The sequence below is a fragment of the Diceros bicornis genome, assembly GCF_020826845.1.
Source record: "Diceros bicornis minor isolate mBicDic1 chromosome 16 unlocalized genomic scaffold, mDicBic1.mat.cur SUPER_16_unloc_1, whole genome shotgun sequence".
Lineage (NCBI taxonomy): Eukaryota > Metazoa > Chordata > Mammalia > Perissodactyla > Rhinocerotidae > Diceros > Diceros bicornis.
Window position 1 is genome coordinate 1,881,986 of NW_026690870.1, and position 26,108 is coordinate 1,908,093.

At 39.4% G+C, this 26,108-nt stretch overlaps 1 long non-coding RNA gene across 1 annotated transcript; it reads right to left on the reverse strand.

Moving 5' to 3' along the window:
• Positions 1-18,175: 18,175 nt before the first annotated feature.
• LOC131401796 (uncharacterized) lies at positions 18,176-22,105 on the reverse strand. Its single transcript, XR_009217970.1, has 4 exons — positions 22,003-22,105; positions 20,703-20,800; positions 19,985-20,064; positions 18,176-18,635 (listed from the first exon to the last, which is right to left on the reverse strand). It is a non-coding gene; the product is annotated as an uncharacterized LOC131401796 (long non-coding RNA).
• Between the last annotated feature and the right edge of the window lie 4,003 nt (positions 22,106-26,108).

Consider the following 26,108-nt stretch of genomic DNA (forward strand, 5'->3'; position numbering starts at 1 on the left):
TTCCTACCAGGTTTGAAGTATTGCATTGATTTCCCAAGCATTCAGTTGCAATGCACCTATCATCTTGATATGTAGGAAGACAAGCATCCCCAAGGAAGGTGTTTGTTTAGTTCCAAATGCTTTAGAGAAAGATCTGGGCACAGAATGAGCAGTTTCAGACATCTCTTTCCATTTCCTTAGTGACATTATCTATATTTTATGGCAGGGAATAGCTAATTCTTTTGATCTCCTCACCAACATTACTGCCCATGGAACTACCTGAAAGAAAGAAGAAATGGCTGTGGTGTTAACTCTGCATCTTCAGAGCCTTCAATCGGCAGCATACAGTGTGGCTCAGAAACAAACCACAGAGGGCAGACGGAGGGTAGAGACACAGTTTATGGGTAAGCCCACACCAGTCACGCTTCCTCACAAGGCATCTGCTTGAATGTATGTATTTCAAAATGGGTTGTCTTTGCAAAAAAAAATTCATGGACTGCAATTAAAATAATAATCTTTCAGAACCTACACAGGCCAGGATTCCTGGATCATCCACAGAGTGTTACTTATGTCCTAGAATAATGAAATCATGGGTGGAAGGATTGTCACTGGTCACTCTCAGTCTAACCACATATCTAACATTCTTTCTGGGTATTTTCCCAGTTCATATTTCAATGGGGACCCTCAGCTGCTATCCTGGGGGGACTTATAACTTATCTAGTGCATGGTTTCTTGCCTTTGGCGATATTGATATTGGGGCTGAAGCATTCTTTGTTGTGGGGGCTGCCTTTGCATTATAAAACAATTGGCAGCAAAATGGTATCTAGATGCCAGAACCAACTTTCTCCCCACCCCGACATCATGACAAACCAAAATATCACCAGATAGTACCCAGTTTTCCCTGAGGGGCACAAATAACACCTGGTTCAGAAGCACCGATATGGAGAAATAAGATGTGAGTACATGAAATAGTACCCTCACATGGCAGACATTATAATCAGTGTAAAAGGACTTTATTTCCCAGAGGATGGAAATCTTACTTTCAGGTAGGGCCGCCAAAGAAACCGTTCAATAAGATCAGAATCAAGGATGTGGTTAAGGAGGGAGAGGAGAAGGAAATACCATAAAAAATAAACTGACCCATCATGCAGTGATTGATGGATGGATATCTGCATAAATAAGTGATGAAAGCCATATAGAAGAATGTTAGCAACTGTAGAGTCTGGGTGGTGGGTATTTGGGTGTTCAGCGTGCAATCTGCCTGACCATTTGTGATAAAACGTCAGGAACGTATATTTTTAAATAAAGGAAAATACCAGTAAAACAAAGCCGATTGCAAAAGTTACTGGGCTCAAGGAGTTTATAATCTGATTACACATGAATGTAAGATAAGTACACAAATAACAACTCCTTGACCACAAGACAAAAGCATTTTAGAACTAGGAGTAGACCATTGTACCTTATTTCCAAGGTGAAGCACATGGTTCAAAAGCTTTCACCAACTCTATCCAATTTGGTCCTCATGACAGTCCTGTAGAGTGAGCAAGGAAGGTACTGCATTTTATAAGTGATGGAACGGATTCAAGGAGGTTGAGATTTAATCACTATGTGATACGCTACTAAAGAGGAAAATTTGGGACTCATTCTCAGATCCTCCTGCTCTGGATCCAATGCTGTTTCCACCCTCTTTGCCACAAGCCAGTTGCCATTATGACCTCTCCAGCTCAAAGAAAAGGCTGTCATCTCAGGTGGCTGCAGCTGCTGTCACCTAGAATTGGGCCTCCAGGTATTTCTGATGCCCAGACACTGGCTGCTTCTCTCATGGAGCATCTTTGGCACTGATCCCGCAAGAGACCTGCAGGCAACCCATGATGCCCCAAGGCCACTCCCCCAGTTGGCATCTTAGAACCCTCCCCTCAGCCTCTGAGCTACTGGAACAGGATCCTCTCATCCTGGGAGGAGCTCTCTGGAATGGGGTTCCTTTCAACATGGGCTCCAGACTAGCTCCCATTTGCAGATCTGAATCTCCTTCCCTAGTACTCTGCAACTTTGCATCATGATTCCACTGCAGTACTCTTTATTCTGCTATTAGGCAATGGAATCTTCTGTCTCAACCAGGAAACACTTTACACTTCTCTAGGTTATTGTGAATAATGCCTCAATGACCCTGGGAGTACACATATCTCTTGAGATCCTGATTTTGTTTCTTTTGGATGTATACCCAGGAGTAGTATTGCTGGATCATATGGTAGTTCTACTTTTCATTTTTTAGGGAACCTACATACTGTTGTCTTAATGCCATATCAATTTATATTCCCCACCAACAGTGCACAACGGTTCCCTTTTCTCCACATCCTCACCAACAGTTCTTACCCTTAGGGTTCCATTTTCTTTTTTTAAATAATAGCCATCCTAAGAGGTGTGAAGTAGTACCTCATTGTGGTTTTAAATTGCATTTCCCTGATTATTAGCGATGATGAGCACCTTTTCATGTACCTCTTTACTATTTGCATGTCTTCTTTTGAGAATTGTTTGTTCAGGTCCTTTGCCCATTTTTTAATTGAGTGATTGGGTTTTTTTTTTATATTGAGTTGTAGGAGTCTCTTATATATTTTGGATATTAACCCCTAGATAAATGGTTTGTAACTATTTTCTCCTATACAGTAGGTTGCCTTTTGTTGATGGTTTCCTTTGCCACACAGAGCTTTTTAGTTTGATATGGTCTCACTTGTTCATTTTTGCTTCTGCTGCCTGTGCTTAGGCGTTAAATCCAAAAAAATCATTGCTGAGACCAACGTCAAGGAGCTTTCCCCTATTTTTTTTCTGGGAACTTTATGGCTTCTGGTCTTATGTTTAAGTTTTAAACTATTTTGAATTGATTTTACTGTATGGTTTAAGATGAGGGTCCAATTTCATTTTTTTGCATGTGGATTTCTAGTTTTCCCAGCACCATTTATTGAAGATACTATCCTTTCCCCGTGTGTGTCCTTGGTGCCATTGTCAAAGATTAGTTGACCATATATCTGTGGGTTTATTTCTGGGCTCCCTATTCTGTTCCATTCGCCTATGTTTCTCTTTTTAGGCCAGTACCATACTGTTTTGATTACTACAGCTTTGCAGTATACTTTGAAATCAAGAAGTGTGTTGCCTCCATCTTTGTTTTTCTTTCTCAAGATTACTTAGGTTATTTGTGGTCTTTTACAGTTCCATAAGAATTTTAGGGTTGTTTTTTCTGTTTCCATGAAAAATACCATTAGAATTTTGATAGAGATTAAATTGAATCCGTAGACTGCTTTGGGTAGTACGTACGTTTTAACAATTTGATTCTTCTAAGCCATGAACATGGGATATCTTTCCATTGATTTGTAATTCTTCACTTTTTCCAGCAATGTTTTATAGTTTTCATGTACAGGTCTTTCACCTCCTCGGGTCCCCAGAGGCTGGCCTGGCACTGAGGCAGGTCTGAAGCCTATGTTCACACGGCTAGCCTTGTGCTGGGGACCACTGGTGCAGGCCTGTAAACCAGGTCTGCAGGGGCCAGCCTGGCATTGGGGTTCACTGGGGCAGGCCTGGAGCCTAGGTCAACAGAGAAGTTGGATGCTCATTTGACTCTCTTTTCCTCAAGAAGAGCTCTGGTGTGGAGGGGATCTCTCTCAGCTTTTTGGTGCAGGGGCTTGGGCAATGGGTGACCCAGGTAGAATGGAACTATCCTTCCTACCTTCTTCAGTGCATCTTTTCCTGTTTCTGTGCTCCAGTCGGGTGCTGTAATCTCTCATCTGGAATCAAGAGCTCTGAGAAAGGTTTTGCATGCGTGGTTGGTTCCTTACATCAGTTTTCTGTGAAGGGACACTGGCTGGAACTTCCTAGCCCATCATCTTGTTGGTGTCCCTGCTTGATATTTCATACATTTTTGATCTGATGATCTAACTTTGTTTTTGTCCATCTGGATTCAGCCCCTGATTGCTAATAGTCTTATCTAATAAATTCTCTAATGACTGCATAATTCTGGCTCTGCTTTTTTTCTAAACTGGTCTCCCTAGAGACCTCGTTAATCTGTCTGCTTCATTCCACACAGGAGCAGTGGCCTTTATTTCCTATTATTGCTTTGGATTCATCATGGATGACAGATTTATCTCTAAGGAACACCTAAATATTGATGAGGAGCTGGGCAAACTCTATCTGAACTCCAAGGTAGTGAGTGGCACAACAGGATACATGAAGAATGGGTTCCTGGATGCTCCTGCTAACTTCATTTTTCAACATATACAGGTGGGCACAAGACAGGAAACTTTTAGCTCTTGGAATTTTCTGGTATCCACTCCAACCAACCCTATGATGGGCTTGTTGGATGGTGATGAACATGAGTGTGGTGAGATTCTTGAAGACTAGTAACTGAGTAAGCCATGCACCTGGTCTGATGCCACTTCCAAAAGATATTCTAACTACAAAAACAGAGCTACCTTCTGTTTTTTTTGTTGTTGTTGTTGAGGAAGATCAGCCCTGAGCTAACATCTACACCAATCCTCCTCTTTTTGCTGAGGAAGACTGGCCCTGGGCTAATATCCGTGTCAATCTTCCTCCATTTTATGTGGGACACTGCAACAGCATGGCCTGTCAAGCGGTGCATCGGTGCACGCCCGGATCCGAACCCAGGCCGCCAGCACTGGAGCACACGCACTTAACCGCTATGCCACAGGGCCGGCCCCAGAGTAGGTAATAAATAGGAAGAGAATTACAACCTGCAACAATATTTGTAATTACAAATGAAAAAGGAAGTTGTTCAAATTAGTCTTTTATTGCCTATAAAAGATAGTTTTTCCATTTGAAGAATTTCCTGAAATTTTTAGAACAACTGACTCAATATTTTCTTCAAGTCTCTCATATCCTAGAATAAATTTTAAATATTGGCACTGGACTTCAGATTTTAAGAACATGTCTCTCTCTCTCTCTTTTATTGAGGAAGATTGGCCCTAAGCTAACATCTGTTGCCAATCTTCCTCTTTTTGCTTGAGGAAGATTGTCCCTGAGCTAATGTCCGTGCCAGTCTTCCTCCACTTTGTATACGGGATGCCATCACAGCATGGCTTGAGGAGTGGTGTGTAGCTCTGCACCCGGCACCCAAACCTGCAAACCCTGGGCCACCGGAGTGGAGCACGCGAACTTAACCACGATCCACCAGGGCTGACCCAAGAACATGTTTTATGAAACAAATACAAGGGCATCTCACGTGTCAGTATATCCCACTAAGTATGGCTGCTACCTGTTTATTATTGCAAGAGCTGCTGAGTCCAGAGAGGGCATCATAGATATTTTATGCCAAAAAGAAAGAGTCCAGTGAAAACTGCTTTGATGAGAAACAGTAGGTCCATTTCTGACTCTTCCAGCAGCCTGACCTTGAGGCGAGGTGTTTTTTTTTTTTTGCTGAGGAAGATTTGCCCTGAGCTAACATCTGTTGCGAATCCTCCTCTCTTTTTTGGTTGAGGAAGATTAACCCTGAACTAACAACTGTGCCAATCTTTGGTCACTGCCACAGCATGGCTGACAAGTGGTGGAGGTCTGCACCCAGGAACCACACCTGCAAACCTGGGCCGCCAAAGTGGAGCTGGCCAAACTTAACCAGTATGCCAGGGGGGTTGGCCCCTAGGCAAGTTTTTGATGTTCTGAGATTTAGTTTCCTCATCAGGGTTGCTGTGGTAACTTAATGATATAACATAGTTGATGCACTCAGCAGGTTTTCAACAAACAATAGTTCTTCTCCCCACTGTGGACGCAAAGCTCTCCCGTTGGTCTAAAGCTGGTCAGTCACGGCTGGTGGGCTCAAACCAGGGCCAGCTAACTCTTCTAGTAAAGGACTAGACACTAATTATTTTCACCTCTGCTAACCGTATGGTCTGACAAAATAACTCAATGCTGCCACTGTAGTGCAACATCAGCTACATAACGAATAGGCGTGTTCCAGCAAGACTTCGCTTATGGACGCCGCAATTTGAATTTTGTTCGATTTTCAAGTGTCATGAAATATTGTTCTTTTATTTTTTCAACTATTTGAAACAGTAACACGAATTCTTAGCTCAGAGGCACATGAAAACAGGCAGCGGTTCACATCTGCCACGGGTCATAATTTTCCATCCCTTGGGCTAGACCTGTTCAAGTTATTCATACAAAGATAAGATTGGGGCTCATAGGACACAATTATAGTCGAGGAGTAGAGATATGAGGGAGGGAGCAAATGTGGGAGGGATTATTCAATCAACAATAGGGAGCAGCAATTATACCTGTGTTTTACCCTCAAATATACATAAATTGTTAACTCTAATAGATTTACATATATTGATATATATATTTACATATACTGACTGAAGTGATTGTAAAATACAATATAACAAGGTTATTATTCTCTTTTCAGACGAAAAATGAAATTGAAAGGCCTCTATGTGTCTACTGGCACAAAATGGCCTAGTTCAATGAAGGCTGTCATGTCATCTTTTGTATGTGACACAAACGGTATGTTCCTGCAGTCGCCTCTCCAGTTTTGCAGTACTTATGGCATCCAGAGTGATGAAAGCACGGTCGTAAGTGTATTACTAAGCAATTAGAGTCTGATAATTACATTTTTTATAAAATAAATCTTATTCCAAATTTATATTCAGTGAAGGATTTAAATATATATTGATTTTATTTAATTAAGACAATGTATGCTTGCTGGTTTTAAAATGGGAAATATAGAAAATTGCAAAGAACAAGAAAGATCTCTACAATCCAGAGATAATGAAAATTGATTTAAAAAATAAATCCTGTAATTTTATGCGTGTATTCTTTTTTAAATGTGTGACCATACTCCATATCAGTGGTTCTCAACTGGGAGCAACTTTGCCCTCTCGAGGACATTTGGCAATGGCAGGAAACATTTTTTGTTGTCACCACTTGGTGAGGGAGAGTGCTCCTGGCATCTAGTGGGTCAGAGGGTTTTGCTAAATATCCTACAATGCAGAGGACAGCCCTCCACGACAGAGAATCATCCCGCCCAGAACGTCAACAGCGCTGAGACTGAGAGACCCTGATCCATGTAGTATATATACAGCTTTGTAAATTTTCATGGACACTTTCTAATATCCATAAGTGCTCTGAAAACATAATTTTTTAAGTGCTGAATGGTACTCCAGATCAAGACTGTATAATAAATTAAGCAATTTTACCCTATTTACAATAATTGTAAATTTATTAAAGAATATGAAGGTCCAAAATGAGTTGATATCTCTTTTCTTTTGCTGGATTCAGTAAGCCCCTGTGATGACTGTGATCACCTATGTGGGGCTGAGTGTCTCTCTGCTGTGTCTCCTCATGGCTGCCCTCATCTTTCTCCTGTGCAGATCTATCCAGAACACCCGCACCTCCCTCCACCTGCAGCTCTCACTCTGCCTCTTCCTGGCCCACCTGCTCTTCCTCATGGGAACCAAACAAACCAATCCCAAGGTAGAAAAACTAACCTTAGCTCATTCTTCTTTATGGAGAGCTTGCCAATGAGGAGAAAAGAGGTATATGGAGATGTGATGTGACAAGAAATACCCTGATGGCAAAATTCAAAAATGTTTCATTTGTTGCTGCCATTTGCAAAGCATTTTGTATAGGTCAAGTTGTGTGATTTACATAATTTAATTTAATTGGCTGCATTCACTGACTTTAACAAATATTTATTTAGGGCCAACTCTGGACCTAGAACTTTCCTAGGCACTAAGGATACACAGTTCCTGTCTTCATCCAATTAAAACCTAAAGAACTTGTTTTCACAGCAGGAGCAAACACACAGGGATTCAGGACCCCATAGGTGAGACACCTACCACTGTCAAAATTAAGAAAGACTCCCTGAAGGAACTTATGTCTAAGCTGTGTCCTTTAGTTAGTGGAAGAAGTTAGTGAGTGGAAGGAAAAAGTATTCCAGAGAGACCTGATGAAGGCCTGGATGTGAGCTGGGTCTCAACCTATTTGGGTAACCTTAGGTAGCTCAGTTTACCTGGAAGAAGGATTCTCACACTTTCCCATGTGTCAGACTCATCCAGAGGGCTTTTGAAAAAATGAGCCTTACACCTAGGTTTTATGATCCAGTAGGTCTGGCATAGAGTCTGAGAACCTATATTTATAACAAGCTCCCAGGTCATATTAATGCTGATGGTCCAGGGACCATACTCTGAGAGCCACTAACACGGAATATATGCTGGGATTGAGGAGGAGGCAATACCACCTTCCAGGTGTTCTGGGTGTTGTGTGGTATCTTAGCCTTTAAACCTGAATAAACAGAATGTAGAGAAATGTTCAAGGCTGAAAACTTCTCTAAGGTGGTGGCAACTAAGAAGGAAAGTGAATGGATTTGAGCGTGAGAGAAGATGCAGAATCTACAGCACTTACTCACTGCTGGGATGTGGAGGATGAGGTTGGGGAATTTATCAGGAGTGACACCCAGAATGCAGGTTTGGCCAACGGAATGGATGGATGATTGTCCTGTTCACAGAATACAGTGTAAGGAGCTCATTAGATCAGATCCCTTTGAGACATGTTGAGATATCCTTGGCAGATCCAAACTGAAGTGGTGAGAGGACAATTCCCTCTATAGATCTAGTGCTCAGGCAAGAATACACCTGGAAATAATTAGCACACCAACTTGAGGTAATGGAAACCAGGGAGAAGATTAAAACTCTTGGGAATAATGACGCAGAATGAGAAGGGTATTGAGGATGAAATTCTGAAGGACAGGCAAAACAAAGCAAAAAAAAAAGATAGAGCACAGCCAGGGAGGGAAGAGTTTTCAGTGTCAAATATTGCAATGGTTCAAGACAATAAAGCGTGAACAGTTTCTATGGTCAAACCCAAAAGTGGCCATTGGTGGATCTGGTGAAAGCTGTGGAAGAGCAGTAGTCAGGCAGAAGCCGGGTGGTGCTGGGGGAGGGCTGAGGACCGAATGGGCTGTGGAGGGAAGAGGGAAAGGAGAAGGCAGCACTCTTGAAGAGGGAGGAGGAGACTGGGATGAATTTGGAGCAGAACTTGAGACCAGTGAGGTATTTGGTTTTAGTAAAATGAAAGAGACTTGATAATATCTAAATGCATTTAAGAAGGTGCCCAAGAGAAGAACCACGACTAACAACAGACAGGGGGACCCAAGCAAGACTAAGAGGCAGGATAGAGAACAAAAATGAGGTTTTCACTTTGGAGGGTACTGGGAAAAGGGACTACATCAAACTAAAAATCTTTTGCACTGCAAAGTGAACCACCAACAAAACAAAAAGACAATCTAACTATTGGGAGAAGATATTAGCAAACCATCCATCTGATAAGGGGTTAATCTCCAAAATATATAAAGAACACATGCATCTCAACAACAAAAAAACTAAAAACCCACTTAAAAAATTGGCAAAAGACCTGAACAGACATTTCTCCAAAGAAGATATACAGATGGCCAACAGGCACATGAAAAGATGTTCAACATCATTAACTATCAGGGAAATGCAAATCAAAACTACAATGAGATATCACCTCACGCCTGTCAGAATGGCTATAATCAACAAGACAGGAAACAACAAGTGTTGGAGAGGATGTGGAGAGAAGGGAAGTGTCATACACTGCTGGTGGGAGTGCAAACTGGTGCAGCCACTATGTAAAACAGTATGGAGATTTCTCAAAATATTAAGGATAGAACTACCATATGATCCAGCTATTCCACTGCTGGGTATTTATCCAAAGAACGTGAAAACACCAATGCGTAATGATACATGCACTGCTGTGTTCATTGCAGCGTTGTTTACAATAGCTAAGACTGGGAAGCAACCTAAGTGCCCATCAAGGGACAAACGGATAAAGAAGATGTCGTATATATACACACTGGAATACTACTCAGCCATAAGAAATGAAGAAATCCAGCCATTTATGACAGCATGGATGGACATTGAGGGTATTATGCAAAGTGAAATCAGTCAGAGGCAGAAGGTCAAATACCGTATGATCTCACTCATTAAGTAGTAGACAATAACAACAACAAACACATACAGACAGGGATTGGATTGGTGGTTACCAGAGGGGAAAGGCGCAGGGAGGAGGGCGAAAGGGATAATTAGGCACATGTCTGTGGTGATGGATTGTAATTAGTATTTGGGTGGTGAACATGTGAACATGATGGAATGCATGCAGAAATAGAAGTATAATGAGGTACACCTGAAATTTATACAATGTTATAAACCAATGTTACCACAATAAACAAACAAACAAACAAAAAACAGAAAAGAAAAAGGAAATGTAGAAGAATTTCTACACAGCGTTAACATATTTTAGTCAGAGACCATAAAATACATTATTTTAGTTCTTAGGCAGTATCTTAATCGGAATAAAGGAGGCAGAAAGTTAGGCTTATCTGGTAATAGAGTTTTACCAATTGAGTTTCATAAAAGAATTAAAAAGCAAGGGAGTTGCAATGAACACAGGGGTGCATGTACTTTTACAAATTGGTGTTTTCAAGTTCTTTGGATAAATACCCAACAGTGGAATAGCTGGATCATATGGTAGTTCTATCCTTGATTTTTTGAGGAATCTCCATACTGTTTTCCATAGCGGCTGCACCAGTTTGCACTCCCACCAGCAGTGTATGAGAGTTCCCTTCTCTCCACATCCTCTCCAACACATGTTGTTTCCTGTCTTGTTTATTATAGCCATTCTGATGGGCGTGAGGTGATATCTCATTGTAGTGCCCATCAAGGGACGAATGGATAAAGAAGATGTGGTATATATACACAATGGAATACTACTCAGCCATAAGAAACGATGAAATCCAGCCATTTGTGACAACGTGGATGGACATTGAGGGTATAATGCAAAGTGAAATAAGTCAGAGGGAGAAGGTCAAATACCGTACGATTTCCTTCATTAAGTAGTAGATAATAACAACAATAAACAAACACATAGGGACAGAGATTGGATTGGTGGTTACCAGAGGGGAAGGGGGAAGGGAGGAGGGTGAAAGGGATAATTCGGTACATGTGTGTGGTGATGGGTTGTAATTAGTATTTTGGTGGTGAACATGATGTAATCTATGCAGAAATAGAAGTACAATGATGTACACCTGAAATTTTTACAATGTTATAAACCAATGTTACTGCAATAAACAAAAAATTAAAAAAAAAAAAAGGGAGTTGAATATAATTGCAAAGACTGGCTGAAGCAGTATAAGTTGAGGTCTAGGATAGACAGGGAAGGAGATGAACAAAAGAAGGAATAGACTAGTGTGGAGAAAGCACAAGGATCAAGCCCGATGTCTTGGCAAAGTTTAAGAACAAGGATGTTTGGTGTCACTGCACGTTTAAAAACCTGGAAGGACAAGTTTAGAAAGAAGAATGTCTGAATTTAATGGCAAGGAGTATGGTGTGGCCACGGAAATAGGTGTTCAAAGTGAAATGTAGATCATTGTAGGTAAGGGTCAAGAAATTTAGAAGCCAAGGCATTGGATACTGAATTTATCCAGGACAATGGCAGAAACTGGGCAGGCACTCAAATTGTAAAAGCATAACAGGAGTCACTAAGTAATTAGGAAGTGCCAAGGATAAGAAAGGGTGAAGGATGACACAGCTGGAGCTGGATGGCAGGATTTTCTGTGTAGGAATAATAGACAGGAAAGTGTGTTAATGAGTAAAAAGAGAACTGACCCACTTTTAGACCCTAAGGCGCATAGTCTACATGGAAGAGATATCTATTTAAGATATATGCAGGGGAAGTAGCATCTCCAAAGGAGAATCAGATTTGAGGGAAATCAAGGAGCTGGAGGAGAGTTCAGTAAAGATGTGGCAGGAAATTCACAGGGCCAGGGGAACAGGTTTGAGGGAAGTGAGGTACAAAGTGGTTGGGCCTGGGCTGAGGAAACATGGAGTCATGTGGGAATGAGAGCATGGAAAATAATAAATGAAACATTTCAAACAATGATCAAGTGTGATAGGAATGAGACACACAGGGGGATTAGCTGGCCACAAGTTTTCCAGAAGAGTTGGTTTTTGTAAACCTTTGTAGTTGGGGCAGGAATCACGTCTTTCTAGAAGACGACTTCAGACTCAATGACAGCCCACCTAAGGAGGCAGACAACGGGGATTATTTTAGTTCTTAAACCTCTAACACATTGAATACTTTCCTTGTCCTGTGTCAATATTTTATAGTTACAAACATAAATTGTGAAATTTATTTGTAAATTTACTGTTTCTAAGTTTATATCTCTCTTCAGCAGTTCAAATGTGATGCTACAGTGGGAATAAAATTACATCCTAGATTTATTTGCCAACAAATCTAAACAAAAGAAGGACATTCAAAGAAGGCTAAGCAAACTTCTCCCACTAAATGTGTCCAGAGACAGCCCTGAGGAGTAGCAGGTGGTGTGCTCTTTGTGCCCATCAAGCACTCCAGTGACTCTCCCCTCCCCTCCAGGTGCTGTGCTCCATCATCGCAAGGGTGTTGCACTAGCTCGACTTGGCCTCCTTCACCTGGATGCTCCTGGAAGGACAGCAGCTCCTCCTCACCATTAGGAACCTCAAAGTGGCCAACTACACCAGCACAAAAAGACTCAAGAAGAGGCTTCTGTATCCTTTTGGCTATGGGATCCCAGCTATGATTGTGGCTGTGTCTGCAGGGCTCAAACCCCTGGATATGGCACACCTACACAGTGAGTGGGGTGCTGAACTCCTGCTGATGGGGAAATGCGTGTACACCTCTCTCCATGGGAAATCAAGAGACAACAACAGAAAACTATTTAAGACAATCATCATTATAATTATTAATATTGACATCCATAATATTAACAGCAGTGGTGCCAGCAGTTCTCACTTGCCGTTTCCTATGTCCAGGCTCCCTGCTAAACACTTTGTATATAATATTCCATTTGACACTCAGTATCCGCCTTTGAAGCAGGGCTTATTCCTGTGTCCCCACTTAACAGGTGAGGAAACCGAGACTCAAAGCAGTTGTGATTAGTTCTTGGTCAGTGAATTAGGTAAGTATCAGATTTGCCTACTTCTGGAAGATGTTCTCATTCAACTAAATTTTGCTGCATCCCTAAATCACTGTATTCACGACACGAAGCAACTTACTCATCTTCTTGGGCTTTTCCTCCTATCATCAATATCAGACTGTCAGGGGCCGGCCTGTGGCTTAGCGGTTAAGTGCGCGGGCTCTGCTACAGGCGGCCGGGTTCAGATCTGGGCGCGCACCGACGCACTGCTTCGCAGGCCATGCTGAGGCCACATCCCACATACAGCAACTAGAGGGATGTGCAACTATGATGTACAACTATCTACTGGGGCTTTGGGGGGAAAAAAAAAGGAGGAGGATTGGCCGTAGATGTTAGCTCAGAACCGGTCTTCCTCAGCAAAAAGAGGAGGATTAGCATGGATGTTAGCTCAGGGCTGATCTTCCTCACACACACACAAATATATATATATATATATCAGAGAGTCAGGAGGAAATGGTTTGGCATTTAAAGTGCAAGCAGGTGAGTTCCCTGAATTACCACTCAAATGTACACTATCATATAGATGGAATCATTAATTTCTGGGGTGTTATCGAGTAGTAGAGGTTATCTAAACTCTCATTCAACCCCACCTCTCACACACATTTTATACATGAAAAAGCAGCCCGAGTAGTGGTTGAAAATGTCATCCTATTGAAATTCAGAGAAAGAAAACTCCTGTCTCCATATAAACAGAAATTAAATAAATTTCTCTAGATTAGTTACAGTGTTAGGAGGCCAATTCACTGATGTCAAGAAAGGTGCCTCATCTTAAATCCTATCCACTCATGAGAATGGCATCAGCATTCTGAATACATAATGCTTTCTAAATGTTTTAAAACTTAAAATTATTTTTTCTGATAAATGAGAATTTTTGTGTTGTTTTTATTCTCATGTACACTGTTAAATATATAGTGTTATGTGACAGTCTTTAGAAGCACTTGAAGTCCTCATCATTACTCTAAACATTCTTCCCAGTCTGAGGTTCTCCTCTGAATTAGCAAAAATCTGTGGATTCCTATTTCTATCTAACTATGTTGATAAACATTCTATTCTATTCTATTCAGAGCCTTTAATTATATTTGGGATTGCTTGTCTCCATTCTTGTGCGCTCTAGCTAATCTCTACCTTAGTTCTCGCTGCAATTCTAATATATTTTGCATTCAGAATTTTCTTAAAATTTCCCTGTGCTGTTCAAATTCAATAACCAACAAATGGTCTAAACCAAGTTTACATCAAGTCAAACTGCCTATGACAATCTATCCAGGTCCTTCATAACCCAGCCTCACTCCACTTATTCCCAGAATTTTTCATGATACCTTACTGAATCCTCAGGCGACTACCTACCAGACATCATCCAACCACATTCCTGTCCATCATGAACCTCGTGTGGCCACCGTAGTTGAACACTGAATGCATCTCTAATTATGAATTATTTTTATGGGAAACATACTGCATACGTTTTAGTATCCCTTAAGCATCTTACATTTATCCGAGGCAGTACTGAACAGTGCATATATATTTACTGATTCTTCTTTGATCAGTTGCTGGCTCAACCTAAAAGGAGTCTGTCTTCATAAACACACCCAGGACAAAATAAATAAAAATTTAAAACTTAAGCATAGTTGAAAATAAGGAAACTGAACAGTGCTTTTATTTGTATCACAAGTAGCACTTAAAACACTATTAGTAAGAAAATACTGTAGCAAGTCTCAATAGAAAAGGAAGAGAATGTACGACACCTTTTTCTGACTCAATTCACTTTAAGAATTAACCTTAGAAATGCTATTTTAAGTATCATTATTGTTTGAGAGTACTAGCACACTTCACAAAGAAAGCAGAAAATTCCAAATATCAAGTTTCACTTTTACTCTACCTTTCCCAGATACATTCCACGATTAAAGCTACATCAGCAACACCAAGGCAAACTGTTCTGGCAGGGAAGATGTCACAATTCATAGACTTGATATTTTAAAACACTTAAAGAGTTTTATAGGACTTAAGATGTATTTTTTGACATTTTATCAGAAGAGGTTAACCAGTGCAGCGTCCTATGAAGTATTACATGCGGTGAAAGTTAAACTCTCCCAAGTGTTTTCAACCATCGAGTCTGCTCCTGGCTGCATGTGCTCCGCCTCCTGCAGGCGTCTGGTTCTCAGTCATCTGCTCGGCAACCATGAGCCTGACAAACACTGCAGTAACAGTTATATTAAAAAATCTATCTTCAGGGGCCAGCCCGGTGGCGCAAGCGGTTAAGTGCGCACGTTCCGCTGCGGCGGCCCGGGGTTCGCCGGTTCGGATCCCGGGTGCACACCGACTCACCGCTTGGCAAGCCATGCTGTGGCGGCGTCCCATATAAAGTGGAGGAAGATGGGTATGGATGTTAGCCCAGGGCCAGTCTTCCTCAGCAAAAAAGAGGAGGATTGGCATTGGATGTTAGCTCAGGGCTGGTCCTCCTCACAAAAAAAAAAAAAAAAAAAATCTATCTTGACACACATTACATTTTTTAAAAATCTCCTTGAAGAGATGAAACATTCTATCCTTTGCCTGATTCATCCAAAGGTGAATACAGAAAGTTTGAAAATACTCCCCTGAAGAAATAAGTTTAGGCTCTTAGAAGACTTTAGCAAACACTGGTTCCAACACTATGAACAAATGAGCTTTTACATGGATTTAAAACTATGCTAGGTGCGATGAGAGAAAAAGAAAAACCTAACAATGCTACTGACGAAAATAACAAATATAAAGATGACACAAATTATAGATTACCTTTTAGAAGATAAGAAAAGCAATGAAGGCTACAAAGGGGAAGAACATTCCAAACAATGGGAGGAAGGCATAGAGGTCAATGGGATACCGAAGGGACCCACCTGGGTAGCAAGGAACAAGCGTCCTTGAAGAACTGTGGGGATTCAGACACAGAGCTAGGGCTCTGCCAAATTATAAAAGGCCTTCCTTGAAAAAGCAAACGAGCGTAATTCCAGCAGCACTACAGAGCAACCAAAGATTTCTGAGGGCCAGTAGTGTTTAAGAAAGATAAGCCAATAGATTCAGGGGGAAGGTGGAATCAAATAAAGCAGCTGCGAGATCACAACAGTAATTCAGGAGAAGAAAATACAAAACAGGCTCACTGGGAACAGCCACATATGAAAAATAATTTGAAAGAAAAAAATATTCCACAACAGTGGTGTAGATAAAGGGAGTAATGTAGAGTGAGAAGCCAAAGCATATAATGGGCTCCCAAGTCTGGGCAACTGGGGAAACAGGAGGCCCAGGGACACAAAGGAGAGACTGGCAAGGAGAACTGGTGACGGGCATAGGACAAAGACGTCAGTCTGGAGCACTGAGTTTGAGGTAGAACAAAGGGGTGTGTGTGTGTGCGCGTGTGTGTACTCCTCCAGAGGAACAGAAAATTGTGCTTGCTGCACTGGGAAGATAACTCTTCTGTAATTTTAAAATCATATGCAGGTTTTATATATTAAAAGTTAACAAAGAATTATTCTAAAAATATTATGTCTAAGCAAATTACAATGGTGAAGAGCAAGATGAGGAAAAGTAAGGGAGATAGCTCAGTTCTATTCAAAGTGGAGTTACTAACACATTGAATGATTTATGGAATCAGAATTAGAGAAAAAAAGATCTCCTAGCTTACAGCCGACTGTATGCTCTAAGGATCCTTCTGTGAACTTAAGACACTTCAATAACGTCTATAATATACTTTCTCAACACTACAGGTAAGACTTAATGTAATGGGAAGAACCCATCTAAATTCAACCTGAGGAAACAACTTCTCAAATATGGAATGGAATACCATATGCAAACAGAGAAGGGAAAAAAATGCCAGGAGTCAAAATAGAGAGAAATAACTGGCCATTGGCACTGGAGGCTGCAGTCTCAGACACAACACTGGGATGTACAAGCCTCGAAACAAACACACAAAAAACTGCAGTAAACTGGATCTCAGCCTCAACATTACCCCTCAGAGAAAACCCTGAAAATCCCTCATAAAGTCAAAGTTAACTTTGGTCTTTCACAAATCTCGGAAATTAACTCAGATCAATTTTATTATGAAGTTATTTTCAATATAGACCTAAATATGCACCTAGATCTGGGATTTGTTTTATAAAGTTAACAATCTTGTGAACACAGTGGACGCCAAATAATACCACAGGCCCCTTCAGGCTCAGGAAAAAAACCAACAACAGTAACATCATACAAACAAAAACTCCAGGATCTGTCAATTTTGTAACTCTTCCCTTGGGCAAGTCTCTCTAACTAATTAGAAAGTTAAGTAGAATTAACCATTTCCAAAGGGCTGGGGAGGAAGGCCCTCGAAAACATGCAGAAAAATTGAGGAGCACAAGCAAACAAGTGACAATCCAAAGAGGGAACCAGTGGGATTCACTGGGCCGCAGCACCACTGCCAGCCGCAGACCCCAAGCATTAATAGGCAGCGTCCACACTGGACCTGTCAGAGCCAGACTGTTCGTGACGCGTGCAGGAGCACAGCTTACAATTCTGAACTCCACCCTCAACAAAAGAGCCCAAACACAAAGAGTCAGGACAAATTGTGGGTCAAGATAAACAAAACTGTGTGTGAAGATAAACAAAAGCAACTCATCTAGGAAGATGTTCCAAATTCCCCACAGTTTTCCTGAAATAAAAGACTTTCTAGAATCGCAGTTGCTATCTAAATCCATTCAAGACAGGAAAATAAATATGCCTGTACTTCACAATGAGAAATCTAAGTAGAATCTAACCTATTTCTTGAGAGTGAAAGCAACAATGAGCGGGAAAGGAGGATTCAGGAATAGCCTTCCCAAGCAGGCTTCTATGAAACACTTGAATTACTAGAATGTGTTTGCCTTAGTCTTGCCTAAAGATTGACGAAAATGACAACATAAACCCTGCCATCAAGATTAGTAATTATATACAATAATTACACAAATGAGTAGGTAAGTTTGTTGATTTTTATTCTAAAGTCATATTACATTTTACATGATTTTTGCTCAATAGAAAATGCTATTACCATTGAAGAAATGAACTATAAATAAGTTATTCAGATAGCAGAAATTAGCCCTTTAAGTTTATAATAATTATTGATAAAAATTTCCACAAACTCATTCTATCTCAACTTAACCAAGAACAAGTATATAACAGTCTGCTTTTTCAACTCTGCAGGGCCACAACTATAACATAATTAAAACAACCTGTTATAATACAGTGACGCTGTGTGGGCCTCTGGGGTGTAGAGGTCTGTTTGCTCCTATATAGCAAACTATCCCTAGGAACTCCTACTTCCTACCTCCCACTTTCCTAATCCCGGAAGAATTGGAAGTTGTCAGGGGAAACCAGAAAGCTGAGAAACAAGCTTGTTAAATCAGTAACCTTAACAATACACATAATTTAAAGTCAAGAGGCTCTGCTCTGAGGTCTGCAATACAGGGACTCTCCAATCTCAAAGCACTGGTGGAATAATAGCTGCCATTTCCTCGTGAATCGGAGGTCATCTTAAACTTATTTGCAAGCTCAGAGCTGTGTTTTGGGCGAATGTCACGTATTTTGGAAAAATGACCTGACTGCAGCATTCTGTGTCAGATCCCGTAACATGGGAACAGGAGAACACACTATTCTAAAGAGAAAGAAGAGAAGAATTATCTCTTCGTAAATTGTAACCTTTTTGCTAAGCGGAAGTAAGATGTTGCTTTAAGAAAGAGAAATCATTAAAATGCACCAACAAAATATGATCATTTATATCTTTAAAAAAGGACCCCATCTTCCTTGTTTGTAAGCTCATTAACAGAAAACTATTATGGGCAAAGGGCTTATACGAGAATTTGTAAAGAATACCAACAAACCATGAGGAGGGGTTGGGGGAACAGACAAGTGAATAGAAAAAGAGAATAGGTACTTCATAAATGAGGAAAACCAAGCGGTTAATAAATATACCACATGGTATTCAATTTCATTAGGAATCAGAGAAACACAACTGTAAACCACAAGGTGCCAACAGGCATCCACTAGATTGACAAAAACTAAGGTAGTGACAATTTCAAGGGTTTGCAAGAATGTACAGCAACAAGATGTCTCACAAACAGTCACTGAAATTATAAAATAGTGTAATCACTTTGGAAAACCACCCGACATTATCCAGAAAAGATGAAGATACATCTTTCATTAGCAAAATTCTATTCCTCGATATATACCCTTGAGCAGCAGTTCTCAAACTCTGATCTCAGAACCCCCTTACACTCTTAAAAACTGAGGACCTCAAAGAGCTTTTGTTTATGTTGGTTATGTCAATCAGTATTTACCTATTAAAAATTAAGGTTAATTTTAATTGAAAATTAAGAAATTAATTAAGAAATCTGAAAATCTTTTAAAAATACTAATTTAAAGATAACAGTAATAGATTACACAACATACACAGATATTTACTCAACATAATGTTTTTTTATGAAAAACTATTTTACAAGGTAAAACAAAAATAAATGTCATTATTTTACATTTTTGAAAATTTTTTTAATATCTGGCTTGATATCTATCTTAAGAGATGGATTCTCTTATCTGCTTCTGATTCAGTCCCTTGAGATATCACATTACATTTAGCCTCTGGAAAACTCCACTGTACACTCAAGAAAGAAAGAGAGCAACAAAAGGAAATAAGATCATAACATGTTAGTATTATTATGGATCTCCCTAGGGACCTCCAGGGCTCCCTGCACTTGGCATCAAAGCCCAGCTCTTTGACATAGTAGCTCTGTCAGACATGTCACAGCTCAGACATGTCACAGCTCTGACAGAGCTACTATGCTGAAGAGCTGGGCTTTGATACCAAGTCCTTTTTAGCCCAGCAGATTTCTGTTGTTGTTATTTTGTTTCCTCACTATTACTAGAAAATAAAACATTTAGGCAACAAGGAAAAAGATGCTAACTAAACTTCCTCCTAGTTGACCCAATTATACACAAATGAATGCTTACTGATCTGGAAGAATGGCTTCTTCATCCAAAGAAAACTTTCCTTGAATCCCATGACATAGTTCAGGTGGTACACCCACTGGCTGTGGAAAAATGCATTCCTGATTCTATATCCAAAAGAATGGAAATCAGGGACTCAAACATATACTTGGACACCGATGTTTACAGTAGCATTATTCTTAATAGCCAGAAAGTGGAAACAACCCAAGTTCTCATCAACAGATGAATGGATGAACAAAATGGCGTATGTACACAAAATGGAGTATTATTCAGCCATAAAAGGAATGAAATTCTGACACATGCTACAACATGGATGTACCCTGAATACATTATGCTAAGTGAAATAAGCCAGACACAAGAGGACAAATATTGCATGATTCTACTTATATGAGGTACCAAGAAGAGGCAAATTCATAGAGCAAATAGAAGAGAGATTACTAGAGGCTGGGAGGAGCAGAGAATGGAGAAGTATTGTTTACTATTGTTTAATGGGTATACAGATTCTACATGGGAAGATGAAAAAGATCTGGAAATGGATAGTGGTGATGGTTGCACAACATCGTGAATGGACTTAATGCCACAGAATTTTATATACTTAAAAACAGTTAAAATGGTAAATTTTTTTTTCTACTTTACCAAAAATTTTTAAATGCATTCTCAATTAATTAACCAAATATTTATACTAACTGAAAACACTTAATGATGGCAAAAAAGACCATACCTCTGTGGAACCTGTCTGATACAGCTCTAAAATGAAGTCGTGCAATGGGTGATGTTTCCCCACAAATAAGACATCGCCTCCAAGACTATTTGTTCTAGCTGGGGGAAAGTAAGAAAAGAATAAAGATCTAACAATTATACCTACAAAAGCAACTTTTATGAGAGTAAAATAGGAAGCACCTAAATTTTAAAAACTTAATTATAAAGTTTACAAAAAATAATAGACCTAAACGTGTGATGCATCTCTGTAGAAGAAACAAAGCTTTGACAATAAAGTTTCGAAGATCAATGACTATCAGAAAAAATTATCCCTAAAAGATACCTGAATACAGTCTTGCAAGATAAGGGACAAAGTTTTCTTATTTATACAGAACTTAATTTCTTACTATAAGAAACATATAGACATTCTCTGAGGAAATACAAATAAATTGCATCATCTAATAACAAAGATTATTCTATGGATGGTTCATAATAGGTTTATTATACTAGTATTAAATAAATTTTCCAACAAAGCCCAGCTTTACAATTTCCCAATACTTTAACTGTCACTATTAACGACAAAATGCCACCTTTTGTGTAAAATAACATTTCAAGTTAGCAATATGAGGGCAAATGCTTTTGTTTCAACCTAACCTTTCAAGCAAAGTTATTGTTATTTGGTGGGGATGAAGGGAAGAAGGGAGATGGAGGAAATTAATAATACCCTCCCAACATGCAAAAATACTTTTGTGTATGCATATTATACAAGAATCAAAGTCTTGGGCCTGCCGGGTGCTGTAGTGGTTAAATTAGCACACTCCACTTTGGTGGCCCAGGGTTTCACAGTTTCGGATCCTGGGCACAGACCTATGCACCACTTATCAAGCCATGCGGTGGCAGGTGTCCCACGTATAAAGTAGAGGGAGATGGGCACAAATGTTAGCCCAGGGCCAATCGTGCTCAGCAAAAAGAGGAGGACTGGCAACAGATGTTAGCTCAGGGTTAAATCTTCCTCACCAAAAAAAAAAACAAAAACAAAAAAAAAAGAATCAAAAAGTCAGAAGATATTCTTGAAGTATTGCTTTTTAATAAATTTAACAAACACTTGTAAGTTAAAAAATTGTATTTAATTACTATGCAACTTATGGATAATAAATTTTAAGAAGCAAAGTTAACTTTTGTCATAAAGAAGTCAAATCAATGATTTATGCCCCCTTTATGGGAAATTTGACAAATGAAAAAAAAAGGTCTAATTTTACTAGGAAATGTAAAGTCTCTATTACACAGACTCAATGTCGACCAAGTGGAAGTATGATCCTTACTCTCTTCTGGAGTGAGGTCTGGGTATACCTCTTCTAGGGCAGCTCGCAGCCTTCGCTCATCCACGAACGGCAACAGAGCAACACCGGGGGAGACAAATGCACACCAAGCGGCCCAGCTATTAGGATCACCTAAATTGCAACTACCGTTGGTCCATATAAACATTTCTAGTAGAATTTCCCTGCTGATATAAAAACATTTTGGAACTGAACTCTATTTAGCCAAATTTCAGATAGAAATACTTCCCCGTGGTGGTAGAAGAAAAAATTCTATTTGTTTTCCATCTTTAAAAGGGTTCATATGGAAAACCACGTTTGCTGAATCTTTACTCTGTGATGACAAAATTTTTAAATTAAATGAACAAGTGGCCACCTGGACACCGGTCTATGTTCTCACCTTACTTATTTACTAGGATGCCTTCGGGCAAGCCAGTAATCTCCTAAGGGCTTGAGCATATCCCTTTATCTTTCTAGGACTTGGTTTCTTCTTTTGTAAAAAGAGATCATTCAACCAAAATACTCAGAAGGTCTGTTCAACTGGAATATGTGGAACGTCTCTTTCAGCTCTAAAATTGCATAGTATTCTGTTTACATTTTAAAACCTAATAATTAGGGCCGGCCCCGTGGCTTAGTGGTTAAGTGCACACGCTCTGCTGCTGGCGGCCCGGGTTCGGATCCTGGGCGGGTACCGACGCACCGCTTCTCTGGCCATGCTGAGGCCGCATCCCACATACAGCAACTAAAAGGCTGTGCAACTATGACATACAACTATCTACTGGGGCTTTGGGGAAAAATAAATAAATAAATAAAATTATTTTAAAAAAAAACCTAATAATTAATTTATATACAAAAAATTTTTAGACTTGTTTAAATAACTTTGTCTCCGGGAGGACATGTAGAATAGTGGCTGTTCATTTTTAGGCTGAAAACTGTCCTCTGGAGTGTGCTGGAATTAAGGTCATTATTTGGACCTACACGCATAATTTTCAAAGAATCACACTGGAATACAATTATCTATTACTACAAAAACATGCAACGTTATTGAAGCATATATATATTCTGCTGTAAATTATTATATATATTATAAATAGTATTTTGGCTAAATAAAAATTTTAAGATAAATAACGAGAAATGCTGACTAGAGCTAAATAATTTTGAAACCACTGCCACTCAAAACTGCTGTATTTGTGACTGTTCCCCTTAAAATGATGAGAAATGAAAGGTTTCCAAAGTTGTCTTTAAATTATTTAGCTACCATATTTTCAAAATTAGGAAACATGTTCAATTTGACTACCTAGTAGGGGAATATATAGATTTTTGAAAGTTAAAAAGAAACTAGGTTCTAGTGTGAATTCTGAAGGTCCAAAAAGTGATTTCAAGGATTATTAACATCCATCATCTGAGTAAGGCTATTTATCAATTACCGGTAAACACTTACGTAGAAAAAACCTAGGCAGTGGTCAAGTTTTATTTAGTCATACACTTAACAAAATCTGTATCACGCAAAACTACATTATCTAGCTTTTGTTTTCTACCTACTAGATTTAGGATTTAAACAAATCATCAGAAAGACTTTCCTTCAATATCAACTCCAGAATCTAACTCCAAACAGTAAGCAACCTGCAGTGCTAATGACAGCAATAAGGTTACTAAGCAACAGTCTGACTGGCCAGGGTGGGAAGGAACGTCTCACACCCAGATGTGATGATGGTCCTGCCTGAGAGGGAGCTGACAGTAAACACGACAACAGCAGCTACTCTTTCCTACTTTTTTCCCACTGATTTACTGCGTTACATGCATGAGCTCATTCAATCCTCTCAACAACACAGAGGCAGCCCAAGCAGTGGTAATACTTAGGTAAACACAGTGGTCATACTCTCCAGGTTCCGATCTCAGTGCTGCCACTGTGTGACTTTGATCAAATTACTTAAATTCTCTGTTTATGTAGAAAATACATTGTTTGAAATGACTATGCTATATTCCTTTAATACATACTAAGCAAATATTATGAAAACACAACATTGCAAGAACATATGTTCAATAAATGTTGAAAAAGTACCCAGATATATTTTATCTTCTATCATTTTAAGATGTACTCAACTTGAGCCGGCCCCGTGGCTTAGCGGTTAAGTGCGCGCGCTCTGCTACTGGCGGCCCGGGGTTTGGATCCCGAGCACGCACCGACGCACTGCTTCTCCGGCCATGCTGAGGCCGCGTCCCACATACAGCCACTAGAAGGATGTGTAACTATGACATACAACTATCTACTGGGGCTTTGGGGGAAAAATAAATAAATTAAAAAAAAAATTAAAAAAAAAATAAGATGTACTCAACTTAGACAAGAACTTACTTATTATCATGACTTCCGATAAGTTTTAAAGACATATGCAGAAATGACTATCTCCTAATAGTACTAAATTTTACCTCAAGAAAGATGTCTTCTTGCTACAGTCTAATAAATAAAAATATTTATATAACATATAAAAATATAGAAATATTAAAGGTCTGAGTTTAAACCCATCCTAAAATTCATCTGGAATCTCAAGAGACCCCAAATAGCCAAAACAATCTTAAAAAATAAAAATAAAGTTGGAGGACTCCCACCTCCTGATTTCAAAACTTACTACAAAGATACAGTCATTAAAACAGTTCGGTACTGACTGGCACAAGAACAGACATATTGACCAAGTGAATAGAAAGCCCAAAAATAAACCCTCACATACATGGTCAAATGACTTTCAACAAGGGTGCCAAGACCATTCAATGGGGTAAGGGCAGTCTTTTCAACAAATGATGCTGGGAAAATGGACATCCACACACAAAAGAATGAAATTAGACCCTTACGTTATACCATATACAAAAATGAACTCAAGATGGATCAAAGACCTAAATGTAAGCTAAAACTAGAAAACTCTTAGAAGAAAACAGGGAGGAAGCTTCATGACATTGGATTTGGCAATGATTTCTTGGATATGACATCAAAAGCACAGGCAACCTCCACCAAACAGCCCAACAAAAATTAGACTTCATCAAAATTAAAAACTTTTGTGCATCAAAGGACACTATCAACAAAGTGAAAAGACAAACCACACAATGGGAGAAAATACATGCAAATCATATATCTGATAAGAGATTAGTGTCCAGAATATATAAAGTATTCCTACAATACAACAAAAACCCAATTCAAAAATGGGCAAGGGACTTGAACAGATATTTCTCCAAAGGAGAGACAGAAATAGCCAATAAGCACATGAAAAAAAGGTTCAACATCACTAATCATTAGGAAAATGGAAAGCAAAAACACAGTGATCACCACTGCACACCCATTAGGATGGCTACTATCAAAAATCAGAAAATAACAAATCTCGGCAAGGACGTGGAGACACTGTAACTGTTGTGCACGCCTTCCTTTTCCTCTGGATGATTCACACCACACTGACACACTCAGCAAGTCAGTTGCACGCTTATACATTTACTCATTTATTTAAAAAATCTAGGCGAGGATTTATTTAACAAACACTTACATAAATATATTTACTTATTTATGTATTTATACTATTACTTTACTGCCTCCCATTCTCCTATGTCTCTTCTCCTTCCAGTTTAATCAAAACATCCTCCACAAAACACGTTCAAAAACAACCTAAGGCCACAATCCACTGATATATAACAAAATATGACCACAAACCACAACACTTACACAACCCCGATCAATAGGCTGCAATTCTCATTATCATTCCATTAAAGTAATATGAAATTTCTGTTACTACATAACCAAAAGTCAACCCTAAAATCTCAAAAAATAATGATTTTCAATTTATAAATTATTATTTACCCCCCTTTGCGCCACAATTCTCTTTGAGTCATTTTACTGGTCATCTGCATCACAGGGAATAATAAAGGAAAAAGAGTGAAAACATGATTTTACCAAACTGCTTATTATCCTAGAAAAATATATGGTGGAAGAAAAGGTTAAAATAATTTGCTGAAAGGGGCTTAGGTGTGAAATAATCGTTGGCTCACTGTGTGAGAGACTTCTCCACTGTGTTTTACATTCAGTCATCATCACACATTTGGTGAGTGATCAACAGTACCTTAAATTTAGTACT